This window comes from Pseudophryne corroboree, chromosome 4 (genome assembly GCF_028390025.1).
Source record: "Pseudophryne corroboree isolate aPseCor3 chromosome 4, aPseCor3.hap2, whole genome shotgun sequence".
Lineage (NCBI taxonomy): Eukaryota > Metazoa > Chordata > Amphibia > Anura > Myobatrachidae > Pseudophryne > Pseudophryne corroboree.
In genome coordinates, this window is record NC_086447.1 from 795,466,714 (window position 1) to 795,479,550 (window position 12,837).

General features: G+C 47.4%; 1 protein-coding gene across 6 annotated transcripts in view; it reads left to right on the top strand.

The window, feature by feature from the left end:
- Positions 1-12,837, top strand: part of PPM1B (protein phosphatase, Mg2+/Mn2+ dependent 1B) — a 243,948-nt gene that overhangs the window by 197,951 nt on the left and 33,160 nt on the right. The gene's annotated exons all lie outside the window — the stretch shown is intronic.

Genomic DNA, 12,837 nt, shown 5'->3' on the forward strand with positions numbered 1-12,837 from the left:
GTCGCCCACGTAAACAGACAGGGCGGCACAAGAAGCAGGAGGGCAATGGCAGAAGTTGCAAGGATTCTTCGCTGGGCGGAAAATCATGTGATAGCACTGTCAGCAGTGTTCATTCCGGGAGTGGACAACTGGGAAGCAGACTTCCTCAGCAGACACGACCTCCACCCGGGGGAGTGGGGACTTCACCCAGAAGTCTTCCACATGATTGTGAACCGTTGGGAAAAACCAAAGGTGGACATGATGGCGTCCCGCCTCAACAAAAAACTAGACAGATATTGCGCCAGGTCAAGGGACCCTCAGGCAATAGCTGTGGACGCTCTGTTAACACCGTGGGTGTACCAGTCGGTGTATGTGTTCCCTCCTCTGCCTCTCATACCCAAGGTACTGAGAATCATAAGAAGGAGAGGAGTAAGGACTATACTCGTGGCTCCGGATTGGCCAAGAAGGACTTGGTACCCGGAACTTCAAGAGATGCTCACGGAGGACCCGTGGCCTCTACCTCTAAGAAAGGACCTGCTCCAGCAGGGACCCTGTCTGTTCCAAGACTTACCGCGGCTGCGTTTGACGGCATGGAGGTTGAACGCCGGATCCTGAAGGAAAAAGGCATTCCGGATGAAGTCATCCCTACCCTGATCAAAGCCAGGAAGGATGTAACCGTGCAACATTATCACCGTATTTGGCGTAAATATGTTGCGTGGTGTGAGGCCAGGAAGGCCCCTACAGAGGAATTTCAACTGGGTCGTTTCCTGCATTTCCTGAAAACAGGACGGTCTATGGGCCTAAAATTAGGGTCCATTAAGGTTCAAATTTCGGCCCTGTCGATTTTCTTCCAGAAAGAACTGGCTTCAGTTCCTGAAGTTCAGACGTTTGTCAAGGGGGTACTGCATATACAGCCTCCTTTTGTGCCTCCAGTGGCACCTTGGGATCTCAATGTGGTTTTGGGGTTCCTAAAATCACATTGGTTTGAACCACTCACCACTGTGGACTTAAAATATCTCACATGGAAAGTGGTAATGCTGTTAGCCCTGGCGTCAGCCAGGCGTGTCTCAGAATTGGCGGCTTTATCCTATAAAAGCCCTTACCTAATTTTTCATACGGACAGGGCAGAATTGAGGACTCGTCCTCAATTTCTCCCTAAGGTGGTTTCAGCGTTTCACTTGAACCAGCCTATTGTGGTACCTGCGGCTACTAGGGACTTGGAGGACTCCAAGTTGCTGGACGTAGTCAGGGCCCTGAAAATATATGTTTCCAGGACGGCTGGAGTCAGAAAATCTGACTCGCTGTTTATCCTGTATGCACCCAACAAGCTGGGTGCTCCTGCTTCTAAGCAGACTATTGCTCGTTGGATTTGTAGTACAATTCAGCTTGCACATTCTGTGGCAGGCCTGCCACAGCCAAAATCTGTAAAAGCCCATTCCACAAGGAAAGTGGGCTCATCTTGGGCGGCTGCTCGAGGGGTCTCGGCTTTACAACTTTGCCGAGCAGCTACTTGGTCAGGGGCAAACACGTTTGCTAAATTCTACAAATTTGATACCCTGGCTGAGGAGGACCTGGAGTTCTCTCATTCGGTGCTGCAGAGTCATCCGCACTCTCCCGCCCGTTTGGGAGCTTTGGTATAATCCCCATGGTCCTTACGGAGTTCCCAGCATCCACTAGGACGTCAGAGAAAATAAGAATTTACTTACCGATAATTCTATTTCTCATAGTCCGTAGTGGATGCTGGGCGCCCATCCCAAGTGCGGATTGTCTGCAATACTTGTACATAGTTATTGTTACAAAAATCGGGTTATTATTGTTGTGAGCCATCTTTTCAGAGGCTCCTCTGTTATCATGCTGTTAACTGGGTTCAGATCACAGGTTGTACGGTGTGATTGGTGTGGCTGGTATGAGTCTTACCCGGGATTCAAAATCCTTCCTTATTGTGTACGCTCGTCCGGGCACAGTATCCTAACTGAGGATTGGAGGAGGGTCATAGGGGGAGGAGCCAGTGCACACCAGGTAGTCCTAAAGCTTTTACTTTTGTGCCCAGTCTCCTGCGGAGCCGCTATTCCCCATGGTCCTTACGGAGTTCCCAGCATCCACTACGGACTATGAGAAATAGAATTATCGGTAAGTAAATTCTTATTTTCTGCCAGAAGGGTCTTATGGACTCTGCAATGGACAGGGGATGCCGACTCTAAAAAACACATGGAGGTTTTACCTTATAAGGGTGAGGAATTGTTTGGGGACGGTCTCTCAGACCTAGTTTCCACAGCTACAGCTGTGAAGTCAAATTTCTTGCCTTATGTCCCGCCACAGCCTAAGAAAGCACCATATTACTAAATGCAGTCCTTTCGTTCGCAAAAGAGCAAGAAAGTCAGAGGTGCATCTTTTCTTGCCAGAGGCAGGGGTAGAGGAAAGAGGCTGCACCACGCAGCTAGTTCCCAGGAACAAAAGTCCTTCCCGGCTTCCACTAAATCCACAGCATGACGCTGGGGCTCCACAGGCAGAGCCAGGAGCCGTGGGGGCGCGTCTCCGACATTTCAGCCACCAGTGGGTTCGCTCACGGGTGGATCCTTGGGCTATACAAGTTGTGTCTCAGGGATACAAACTGGAATTCGAGGTGACGCCCCCTCACCGTTATCTAAAATCGGCCTTGCCAGCTTCCCCCATGGAAAGAGAGGTAGTGCTGGCAGCAATTCACAAGTTATACCTCCAGCAGGTGGTTGTAAAGGTTCCTCTCCTTCAACAGGGAAGGGGTTACTATTCCACTATGTTTGTAGTACCGAAACCTGACAGTTCGGTCAGACCCATCTTGAATTTAAAATCCCTGAACATTTATCTGAAGAAATTCAAGTTCAAAATGGAATCGCTCAGAGCGGTCATTGCAAGCCTGGAAGAGGGGGGTTTTATGGTGTCTCTGGACATCAAGGATGCTTACTTGCATGTCCCCATTTATCCACCTCATCAGGAGTACCTCAGATTTGTGGTACAGGACTGTTGCCGTTTGGGCTCTCCACGGCACCGAGAATATTTACCAAGGTAATGGCAGAAATGATGGTGCTCCTGAGAAAGCAAGGAGTCACAATTATCCCATACTTGGACGATCTCCTCATAAAGGCGAGGTCCAGAGAGCAGTTGCTGATCAGCGTAGCACACTCTTAGGAAGTGTTGCAACAGCACGGCTGGATTCTGAATATCCCAAAATCGCAGCTGATTCCTACGACGCGTCTGCCCTTTCTGGGCATGATTCTGGACACAGACCAGAAGAAGGTGTTTCTCCCGGCGGAGAAGGCTCAGGAGCTCGTGACTCTGGTCAGAGACACCTTAAAACCGAAACAGGTGTCGGTGCATCACTGCACGCGAGTCCTGGGAAAGATGGTGGCATCATACGAAGCCATTCCCTTCGGCAGGTTCCATGCGAGGATCTTTCAGTGGGATCTGTTGGACAAGTGGTCTGGATCGCATCTTCAGATGCATCGGCTGATCACCCTGTCCCCCAGGGCCAGGGTGTCTCTTCTGTGGTGGCTGCAGAGTGCTCACCTTCTCGAGGGCCGCAGGTTCGCCATACAAGACTGGGTCCTGGTGACCACGGATGCGAGCCTCCGAGGATGGGGGGCAGTCACTCAGGGAAGAAACTTCCAAGGGTTGTGGTCAAGTCAGGAGGCTTGTCTGCACATAAATATCCTGGAACTAAGGGCCATATACAACGCCCTGAGTCAAGCGGAGCCTCTGCTTCGCAACCAACCAGTGCTGATTCAGTCAGACAACATCACCGCAGTGGCTCATGTAAACCGCCAGGGCGGCACAAGAAGCAGAGTGGCGATGGCGGAAGCCACCAGGATTCTTCGTTGGGCGGAGAATCACGTGCAAGCACTGTCAGCAGTGTTCATTCTGGGAGTGGACAACTGGGAAGCAGACTTCCTCAGCAGGCACGACCTCCACCCGGGAGAGTGGGGACTTCATCAAGAAGTCTTCACGCAGATTGCAAGTCGGTGGGAACTGCCACAGGTGGTACCGCGGCTGCGTTTGACGGCATGGCGGTTGAATGCCGAATCCTAGCAGAAAAGGGCATTCCGGATGAAGTTATTCCTACGCTGATAAAGGCTAGGAAGGACGTGACAGCAAAGCATTATCACCGTATATGGCGAAAATATGTTGCTTGGTGTGAGGCCAGGAAGGCCCCTACAGAGGAATTCCAGCTGGGTCGATTCCTGCACTTCCTACAGTCAGGTGTGACTATGGGCCTAAAATTAGGGTCCATAAAGGTCCAGATTTCGGCCCTATCCATCTTCTTTCAAAAAGAACTGGCTTCACTGCCTGAGGTTCAGACGTTTGTTTAGGGAGTGCTGCATATTCAGCCCCCTTTTGTGCCACCAGTGGCACCTTGGGATCTTAACGTGGTGTTGGATTTCCTGAAATCCCACTGGTTTGAGCCACTTAAGACTGTGGAACTAAAATATCTCACGTGGAAAGTGGTCATGCTGTTGGCTTTAGCTTCAGCTAGGCGTGTGTCAGAATTGGCGGCTTTGTCATGTAAAAGCCCCTATCTGGTTTTCCATATGGACAGGGCAGAATTGCGGACTCGTCCGCAGTTTCTACCGAAGGTGGTGTCATCCTTTCATTTGAACCAACCTATTGTGGTGCCTGCGGCTACTCGTGACTTGGAGGACTCCAAGTTGCTGGACGTAGTCCGGGCTTTGAAGATTTATGTAACCAGAACGGCTGGAGTCAGGAAGACTGACTCGCTGTTTATCCTATATGCATCCAACAAGCTGGGTGCTCCTGCTTCAAAGCAAACTATTGCTCGCTGGATCTGTAACACGATTCAGCAGGCTCATTCTGTGGCGGGATTGCCGCAGCCGAAATCAGTGAAAGCCCATTTCACATGGAAAGTGGGCTCTTCTTGGGCGGCTGCCCGAGGGGTTTCGGCATTACAGCTTTGCCGAGCTGCTACTTGGTCGGGTTCAAACACTTTTGCAAAATTCTACAGGTTTGATACCCTGGCTGAGGAGGACCTTGTGTTTGCCCATTCGGTGCTGCAGAGTCATCCGCACTCTCCCGCCTGTTTGGGAGCTTTGGTATAATCCCCATGGTCCTAACGGAATCCCCAGCATCCACTAGGACGTTAGAGAAAATAAGAATTTACTCACCGGTAATTCTTTTTCTCGTAGTCCGTAGTGGATGCTGGGCGCCCGTCCCAAGTGCGGACTTTCTGCAATACGTGTATATAGTTATTGCTTAACAAAGGGTTATGGTTGAGTGATGCTCAGTTGTTGTTCATACTGTTAACTGGGTAAGTTTATCACAAGTTGTACAGTGTGATTGGTGTGGCTGGTATGAGTCTTACCCTGGATTCCAAAATCCTTTCCTTGTAATGTCAGCTCTTCCGGGCACAGTTTCCTTAACTGAGGTCTGGAGGAGGGGCATAGAGGGAGGAGCCAGTGCACACCAGATAGTACTGAATCTTTCTTTAGAGTGCCCAGTCTCCTGCGGAGCCCGTCTATTCCCCATGGTCCTTACGGAGTCCCCAGCATCCACTACGGACTACGAGAAATAGAATTACCGGTGAGTAAATTCTTATTTTTGCCTCCGTTGGGTGCTCATGCCCCGTATGCACACCCATTAATACTTGGTTTAACTGCATGTGCGCCTGATCGGAGCAACAATTGCTGCATTGTGTGCCATTTAGTGGCTGCTGGGGAGACCAACAATTGACTCTGCCACATTGAGTAAACAATTAGTACGGAGTTCGGATCTAATTTTACAGTCTCCCACTATGCACTGTTTTGTCTCATGAAGACTGTATTAGGGGAATAGCTCACAGAACTTATTTATTTTTTGTTCTCTGCAAAAAAGAACTACTGTATAGTCTGGTTGTTCTTCTTCTTTGAAGTTTCTTTTGGACCAATACTACTATTCTGCGATGGTGGACCACATATGAGGGAAGACCCTTAATTGTGTAGAAGACCAGAAACACTTGTTTAAAGAAAGGATATCTCCACCCAAAAATAGAGAATACATTTTTTGGTATTGTTTCACATGCAAACTATCAGTGGATTTTAGTTCAACGCAGTGTGTGTTGCCTGGCATCACTGTGATTCCCGGCTGCGTACGTAGCAGCCACATATGGCAGGCCTGACATCGCAAGTTTTCCTTCAGACCTCTATGGGGTGCAAGTTAAAACTTATTTAGCTGGTGCATAATGTGCCATTACAAAATGGTACATCATGTCCATCATGCTGAATTAAATGCCCTACCTTGTGAGCACCCAATACAGTGAGTCCATGACGATCAGCAGAAGCTCCCCTCACAAGCCTTATAGTGTTTATGGCAAGCACTCTGCTTGTATGAAAATGGCTGTGAGACCCCAGTGTCTTCTCTTCCCGTTCGTGTCGGAACATGCTTTCTCCATACAGGTATACTGTACATTGATGCCTGACTGGACAGTTGATGGCCTGCTCTGTCCCTGACAGACGTCTGTGAATCTGTCAGGATTAATAACCAAAACATGGTTGAGTAATATTTTACATGTGTTTAACTTAAGAAAATTGTATGAATTTATTTTAGGGATTTTCCGTTAACCTGATACTAGCTTTAGATGAAATCCACTGATACAGAAACATGAATATTGCTAAATAAATAGCATATACCTGGTTATGCCACGTAAGTAATGAAAGTACAGGCATGGGATCTGGAATGCTTTTGGTAAGTTTTTCCTGATGAGAGATTCCTAAAATCTTCTGTCTCCCCCCCCACACACTACCTCCTGGCATTCTCCTTAAATTTTGTAGCTTCTCATAGAAGCTGTAGTATATTTTACTTAAGGCTTTTCTATGTGAAATGTGAGCACTTACAGTATATCCCAGTCTTATTTCTTTACACTCCACCTGGGTTTTCCCAGTGAAAACCATACATAAAACATGGGCTTGTCATGTTAACAGATTTGTTATGAATGTACCTAAAATATACTGCTGTGTATTACACAAAAACAAATAAGTTTAACTTTTAGGTTTTTATAATGTACTTTATGGGGAAATATAAAATATCACTTGTGGATGTTTTTTTTTTTTTTTTTTCTCCTCTTACGTCCTAGAGGATGCTGGGGACTCCAAAAGGACCATGGGGTATAGACTGATCCGCAGGAGCTTGAGCAGACTATAAAGACTTCAACTGGGTGTGAACTGGCTCCTCCCTCTATGCCCCTCCTCCAGGCCTCCGTTAGACTTTGTGCCCAGGAGTGAAGGGACACACACTAGGGGAGCTCTCCTGAGTTTCTCTAAAATACTTTGTTAGGTTTTTTTATTTTCAGGTAGACCTGCTGGGGAGAGAAGCAGGACCTACTTCTTCTTAGTTCAAGGGCTCTGCTTCTCGGCTACTGGACACCATTAGCTCCAGAGGGTTCGATCACTTGGTGCGCCTAGCTGCTTGTTCCCGGAGCCGCGCCGTTAACCCCCTCACAGAAGACAGAAGCCGGGTGAGTATTAGAAGAACAGAAGACCTCAGTGACGGCAGAAGACTTCAGTAACTGAGGTAACACGCAGCGGTCGCGCTGCGCTCCATGCTCCCACACACCAACGGCACTCACAGGGTGCAGGGCGCTGGGGTGGAGCGCCCTGGGCAGCAAGTTACTGAGGCTCTTTAAACAAAAAAAGGCTGGCTTGAGTTTGTTATTCGGTGCCCAGGCACCGTGTCCGCTAACCCCGCCAGCATATCGCAGCGGTCCAGCTGCGTGCCAATTGCTCCCACACACCAACGGCTGGTATCTGGTGCAGGGGGGGGGGGGGGCTGGGGCGGCCTGGGCAGTATGTTTACTTTTTTTACTCTCCCAGTATACATATACAGTGGGTAGCCACTGTATATGGTCCCCTGCCTGCATATAACGGGTTAAATATAGTGGGCTACGGCGCGCCGATAAGGGGCGGGGCTTAGCCCTCACAGAGACAGCCCCATTTTAAGCAATGTCCCCGCCAAAACATGTGTACAGCACAGACAAGGGGGGGCACATATATGTTAGTGTTATGTAGGAATGTATAACACTATTTAAGTTGAAAATGGGCATGTACTTTGGTTGTGTATACTCTGTGTGCTCCCTGTCAGAAATACACTTGTGCCGACATGCGTGAATGTTCTGTTACTAACGCCTCTTGGGTTCATTGTCTGCATCGCCGACACCTGTTGGCTACTTGATACAGTAGATACTGAGTCAACAGATCGGTTGTGTTATACTTGTTCATAGTAAACACTGTATGGGAGACACAGTAGTATGTGGGTGACCCCTTTTGGCACCAACTGTTATTACCGGGTGTAAATTGACATGCTGTAACTAACTTATACCTGTTTATATATTTATATGGTTCGGTTCCGTGACTCTGTAGCTCGAGCACAGACATGGTTATTAAAATTATATATGTATAATTCCCTCGGAGTCACAAGTATGTTATTTTGCCTGGTTGCTACTCCCTGCTGTCGACGATTACTAGGGTTTCTGTCAACTATAATGTTTCCTGGTAGAGCCACGACTGTGGATTCAGTACATGGTCATACACATTCAGAACACATTAATGTCACTTGGGTCCCGAAGGTTCCGGACAATCCTCTTATATGTATGTTATATGTATATATAGGTGGGATATGTGTGTATATGTGTATTACAATATGTATATTCATCTTATGATTTATAATGAATGCTGAAGTAATAGTATTCTTTCTCATGTGCTGGTCGCTCTGTTGATAAAGCTCTAGGCCGGCCGTGACGAGTGGGTCTCCCGTCCTCTCAAGGAGTCAGAATGGTTATTCTTTTCCCGCGGCGGAGAGAATACTGTGAAAGTCAACTCCTTGTCGACACGGGGTCCTGTCACAAAGGATTGGATACAGGAAGCTAAGTGATATTTTATTTCTATTCTTTGGACTTATTTGCATTACATGCACATGAGGGAGTGTTTATATTCGGAGGGATATCCAATAGAATTATCCTGCAGAGATAGGGGATCTTCCTTATGTTGGGTCTTCTCTATACATCGCGGCAGGCTGCAGTGTGTATACAGGAGTGGGCCGTGGAAATGCTGAGGCTGACTCCGAGAGATACTGGAGTTTTTTCCCTAGGGCGGTGTGCCGCTGTTTGGGGATGTCTTAGTTCAGTCACTTTCGGCGGATACTGCTGGTAAATCTAATTTAGTGAGTTAGATTCCCTCACAACGGTTGGTGACGCATTCCTTTGTGGGATGCAGTCGCTTTAACTAGTTCGATACCTTTCTTTTCCTTTTCTGTGCAGATGGAAGGTGAAAAGGTAAGCATTCTGCAGCCTTGTTAGGTTTGCAGAAGCGGAGGTCGTTTTCTGTTTCTCACACATCCACCACATGGTGCTGAATCTACCTGCCTGGACCCCACTCTGGTGCGGACTCGTCTACTACCTTTCAGTTAGTCCGGGAATAGACCAGGACCCTTGAGTTAGTTATAGAATCCGGAGGGGGACCGTCTAGAGTTACAGATGTTTCCCCTCACTGATTTTCTAATAGATCTTACCGTTTCCCCTCTGGAAGGGGAGGAAATACGCGAAGCCACTCCAGAGGTGCGTCAGATTCTGGGCCTTGTCCTCCTGTCCCGGTTATAAACAAAAAAAATAAAGAAAAAGGTTTACATGCGTTGTTCTACGCATTCGGATTACCTGGAGGGATAGCCAGGATGGTCTTTGCCATTTCACTGGAGTGATGGTAGTATGATGGTTTTCTTTCAATAGTAAGAGCCATTGTTATTCTGTAATGAGATGTTCGCCTGATTGAGGCGAGATTAAGAAACAAGTGGAGCAAATCATTGTTACTTTTTTCTGACTGTTCTTCAACACAGGGAAGGACTGTTGTTCCCAACGACGCAGATGTCAGAGGTGGTGTCAGGGTAGATACTGAACGGTTGAGGTTCTGTGTTTTCCTGTGGAAAGAGGTCTGAGGATACGGAGTCGGATCAGATTTGCATAGCAAATCCTTCTGTATGTTCCGTTGATGATGAAGTTGGGTGCGGCCTAAGAGGCCTTTTCGGTGAGCAGGTCAAATGCCAGAGTGGTTTTCACGGGACCTGTTGGGTATGTGGTCCGGGTCTCACCGACACATGCACCGGAATATAATTCTAATGGTCGGGATATTGCTACTGTGGTGTCTACTCATTTCTCACCTCCTAGAGGGACGGAGGTTCGCGATCCAGGCTTAGATCCTGGTGTCCATGTATGCAGATCTCCGAGGCTGGGGAGCAGTCCTTGCATGGGAAGTATTTCCAGAGGAAAAGGTCAAGCTGCGAAGCTTGTCTACAATAAGATTTCTTTAAGTAAGAGCTGTTTTCAACGAACATATTCTTCGTGATCTGCCCGTGTTAATTCTGTCGGACGACTTGGCAGCAGTGGCGTAAGTAAGCCGCTAGGGCGAAACAAGGAGCAAAGCGGCAATGGCAGAAGCTGAAATAGTTTTCCGCTGGGTGGAAAGACTGGTAAACGTTATATTAGCAGTCTTAGTTCCGGACGTAAACAACGCAGGAAATAGTTTCCCTCTGCAGACGCGCTCTTCATCCGGGAGAAATACTGTCGTCATCGAGAAGTTTTACAGAAGTGATAAGTCTTTGAGAAGTGCCTCAATTGGTCATGTTGGCGTCTCGCCTCAACGAGAAACCTCAGGAATATGGTTCCAGGTCAAGGGACACTCAAGCTACAGCAGTGGACGCCCTCGTGACACCTTGGGTGTTTTCATTCGGTCTATGTGTCCCCTCCGCTTTCACTCTGCTGAATGTGATAAACGTAAGAAGAACAGAGGTTCCGGCGATCCTCATAGTTCCGGTCTAGCCAAGGAGGGCTTGGTATCCATTTCTTCAAGATTTATTCATAGAAGATCCCTGGCCTCTTCCTTTACGGGAGGAACTTACAGCAAGATCCGGGCGTGTATCAGGACTTACCGCGGCTGCGTTTCACGGTGTAGCGGTTGAACGCCATATCCTAGTCCGATCGGGTATTCCCAGTGAGGTCATTTCCACACTTCTTCAGGCTAAAAAAGAAGTAACGGCGAAGCTTTAACACCGTATTTGGCGTGAATGTGTCTTGGTGTAAATCTAAGGAGCTTCCTACGGCAGACTTTCAGCTGAGTCGTTCTTCTCCATTCTTTGCAAGCAGGTGTGGATGCAGGTTAGGCTCCGTTTCAGGGCAGTTTTGGCCTTGTAAATTTTCTTAAAAAAAAAAAAAAAAAGAATTGGCCACCTTTCCGGAAGTTCAGACTTTCGTGAAAGGAGTACTGCACATCCAACCTCCATTTGTGCCCCATTGGCTCAGTGGGCTCTTGACGTGGTGTGGCTTTTATGGTGTCTCACTGATTGGAACCTTTTATTAAAGGTTGTGTTAAAATTTCTCTCTTGGAGAGTGGTCATGCTTTTGCTTTTTGGGCGACCGCTAGGCGGTTGTCGCAAGTAGCGGCTTTGTCTCACAAGAGCCCCTGTTTTATCTTCCAATTGGATAGAAATGAGAACTCGGATAGTAGTTCTGCCGAAAAAGGTTTTCGGGGTTTATCAAAAACCTGCATAGTTTGATGCCTGTGGTAACTTCAGCATTGGCTGATTCAGTGTGTCTCGATGTAGTCAGGGCTTTGAAGATTTATGTCGCCAATTGGGCTCAGTTTGGGAAAACAGAGGCTCTGTTTGTCCGGTATGCTCCCAGCGTGCTTGGGGCGCCTGCGTCTCTGCAGTCTGTTACACGCTGGATCTCTGATACGTTTCGGTGTGCTAGTTCTGCGGCTGGATTGCCGTTACCGAAGTCGGGGGAGACCCATTCTACTAGGAAGATGGGCTCTTCTTGGGCGGATGCCCGAGGTGTCTCGGCGGGTTAACTTTGCCGACTGGATACTTGGTCGGGTTCAAACACTTTGGCTAAGCTCTACAAGTTTGATACCCTGGCTGATGGGGACCTCATGTTTGCTCAATCGGTGCTGCAGAGTCGGCCGCACTCTCCCGCCCGTTCTGGAGCTTTGGTATAGACCCCATGGTCCTTTGGAGTCCCCAGCATCCTCTAGGACGTAAGAGAAAATAGGATTTTAGTACCTACCGGTAAATACTTTTCTCCTAGTCCGTAGAGGATGCTGAAATGTCAGTCTCTCCTGGGCACAGTTTTCTAACTGAGGTCTGGAGGAGGGGCATAGAGGGAGGAGCTAGTTCACACCCAGTTTGTCTTTATAGTGTGCCCAAGCTCCTGCGGATCCGTCTATACCCCATGGTCCTTTTGTAGTCCCCAGCATCCTCTACGGACTTGGAGAAAAGGATTTACCGGTAGGTACTAAAATCCTATTTATTTTTTTTGTAGGTTTATTTGACATTGTAGTTAAATCTACAAGGACATTAATACTTCAATGACTAATGGCATTTTATATCTACAGTGTTTAGTACGTTTTGTTTTCAGACTTTTTTTTTTTTTTTTTTTTTGGGGCAATTTTCTTTACTCTGATGAATCCTTAGAACTCTTATTTTTGTGTGACCAATAGGTTTTTCTATTGGGTAGTAATATTTACAAAACTGTCAGTGCATGTGTTATGGTAATGGGAACAAACTGATGTTAGAAATACCTCCCAAGGAACCTGAAACTAGAGATGACAGCCTAGTTCCAGTCACTGAGAATAGTAAAGGGATAAAAATGGAGTATTTGGTGGAAACCGTAAAAGACCTAGACCTGTGCATGGCTAGTGTTCTATAGTAATTTTGGGACTTAAAAGGTTTGCACGTATGTGTGTGACAAATTGATCAGCTCACCTCAAAAAGATACTAGAAGTAGGTAACATAAAGAGCTTGAGTACTAATACTTTTATGGTAATTCAGTTCAAAGTGATGGACGTGATATAT